Source organism: Mus pahari, chromosome 5, assembly GCF_900095145.1.
Source record: "Mus pahari chromosome 5, PAHARI_EIJ_v1.1, whole genome shotgun sequence".
Lineage (NCBI taxonomy): Eukaryota > Metazoa > Chordata > Mammalia > Rodentia > Muridae > Mus > Mus pahari.
In genome coordinates, this window is record NC_034594.1 from 156519954 (window position 1) to 156522773 (window position 2820).

Here is a 2820-nt window from a genome sequence, read left to right on the forward strand (position 1 = left end):
TCCCCCTCTCCCTCCCGCTCCCCCCTCTCTCACTAGTTTCCCTCCACAGGCAGAATCAGATGTAAAGACATCTGTACATAACCTTATGTCCATAAACTTCCTGAAGATGGCAGAATTCTTTTCACCAGTTTGGTCCTACTAGAATCAGCAACTCATTCTTGATTGGTAGGTGTCGAGGAAACAAACCCAGGTGAGACCCTTGGTCCTTGCACAATTTGGCAATGGAATTTTCCAATAAGCTAAGGTCATGTCAAACATATACAACTAGAAAATATCATTAAACTCAATATAAGTTTATGATGGACCAATGAAAGAATGCTTTAAGAGAGTCTGCTCACATGCACACAGGGATCATGTGTGGTGAATTTGATAACTAACCTTTAAGAGATCCTAAGTGGGAAAATTCTTCAGGAAGAGTTTTCCTAATGGGAAAATGGTCTAAGGGGATGGGCCAAAGCGTGGCCTCCATTGTCAGTGCTTCAGTGAGCTCACGCCTCTCTCTAGACAGCTAGCTGAACCTATCCCCCATTTGGAGCATCCCAATTTAAGTATCTCTCTTTGGCTGCTTCCCCGGATTCGCCTTAATGCCTTTTCCCGTGTTAAGGATCCCATCTGCTACGGAAAGGTGACTTAAGATTTGACTGTGCAACGCGAATGTAATCCAAATGCCTCTGAACATTTAATTCCAGCTGTCAGAGGGAGAGGCATCCATAATACAGAAATGATAGGGTTCCGGGCTGAACTTGGCAGCCTGCTCGGTCACCTCGGAATAGACCTTCCAGATGAGGGTATATGTCACAGAGTTCACCGGGGTGTTAAGTACAAAAGCATTCCTGGAGAAAAAAAAATGTAGCTTTGGAATGCAGTGCAGGTTTGAAAATTACATTTATTTCATATTTCAAAATGGAGAGAAACCTGAAAAGAGGCATGGGAGTCACCTTTCTATGGTGAATGCATTAATATTATTTGTGTTTAAAAGACACAATCCTTCCCAAGGAGGGCCTGCATAGAGAATGAGGTGCCAAAGAGAAAATGGAGAATGCTCAACAAAAAGTGACAGTTTACTGACTGTGTGCTTCAAAAGTTTATACCGCCAGAGAACAACTAAACGAAGAAATTCTGTTTACTTAGGATTTTGAGTAAACTCTGTGTGTGTGTGTGTGTGTGTGTGTGTGTGTGTGTGCATTTTAATTGATGTTATTCCTCTTGAGGTTACAATGTTTCCCCCAAGAAACTATATAATAATAATAACAACAACAACAACAACCATAATAATAAACAAACAAGTGCTAGGCCTAAGAAACCTCCCTTTGAGTTGTGGTCAGTGCACTAAGAGGCCCTCAAAACAACATAGGCTATTGTTACTAACTTTGGGGACTTAGAGGAATTGATTTGGATCTGATCTGGACACCTCCTTTCCAAGGACCAGCACAACTTGACAACAAAATACAGCACTTATTTCCTAAGGGTAACTAATTAAACTTTAGGCCAACTCAATGGGAGAGGTGGGGATTCAAGCCTAATACTATAAACCTAGCTAACTACCAGGGGCTGGTAAGGCCATTGAACCCAGAGGAGAACCAATTAACTGCGGTATAGTTGTACTTCTTAAACATCTTACAGCAGTATAATATCCAACTTCTAAATACTTGTCCTTACACCCACAGAGAATCATGGCTCTCACCTCTCATCAGAGAAACTTCTCTTTACAGTAGGTGGAGATCATTTGCTGTGCTCAAAGCACAGAAAACAACAAAGCTTGCAGTGCACAGTACATTTGTCTCACAGTGCCTAGGCTTAAGCTCAGAGACCATTATGGAAGAGGGGGCGGAAAGACCGTAGAAGCCAAAGGACTGGAGAATCTGCTGCAAGCTGGTCTGTTCTAAAAAAGAGAGTGAGAAAAGAACATGAAATGGAAGGAGGGAGAGGGGGGAGTGAAGGAGCAGGCAGTGAAGGTGATCAAATTACATTGTATGAAAGTATCAAAGAACCATTAATTAATATATTGTTTTTTAAAAATTTAACTGTATTAAAAATAGCAATAAATGTAGTGTGTGGGTTTCTAAATAAATTATTCAAGTGACAACTAATATACTGATCGAAAAGCATTTAATAATTTTTAAAAAAAGATGCCTGACTACACAAAAAAAAGTGAGCAAAACAAAGGGAGGTTAGATCAATAACAATTAAATATGATCATAGGAAAAAGATAGATGGAAGAAGTCTACTTTCTAGGAGTATTGCAAATATTCAGAGAGAGAATTGATTAGGAAATTTGTTTACTACCATGTGTAGTATAACTGGGAAATGTTTATTATTTATGTAAAGAATATTGCTGAGAAACACGTGAAATAATGAAAGAGAATATATGGAAGTGGCATATCTGATAGAGGACTTGTATACAGAATACATGAAAATTTCAATCCAGTAACAAGGCCAAGATTAAAAGCTTGGTTTTAGAATGACCACATTTATGTTTTTAGCTATAGACAAACCATGATCGGGGAATGTCCTTTTGTAGCAAATAGGAGTGAATGCAGAGTCTCCCTACTGTCCAAGGCCCCCGGATGACTGTTGAACATGAAGGCACAAATGGGACATCCAGACTCCCTGCCTCCAAAGCTCAGGGCGTATCACCTAGGAGGGGAAACAAAGAATCTAAGCCAGATGACAAGGAAAGATATGAAGCACTGTCTCCTGAGCCTGACCTGGCCGTTGAAAGCCCACCCTCGCTGTAGCTACAGTGGGCCTACACAAACCTGGGCCTGTCAACATTCAGACAGGGAAGGGCGAGGGGGCTCATGGGCTCTGTCTCTCCCT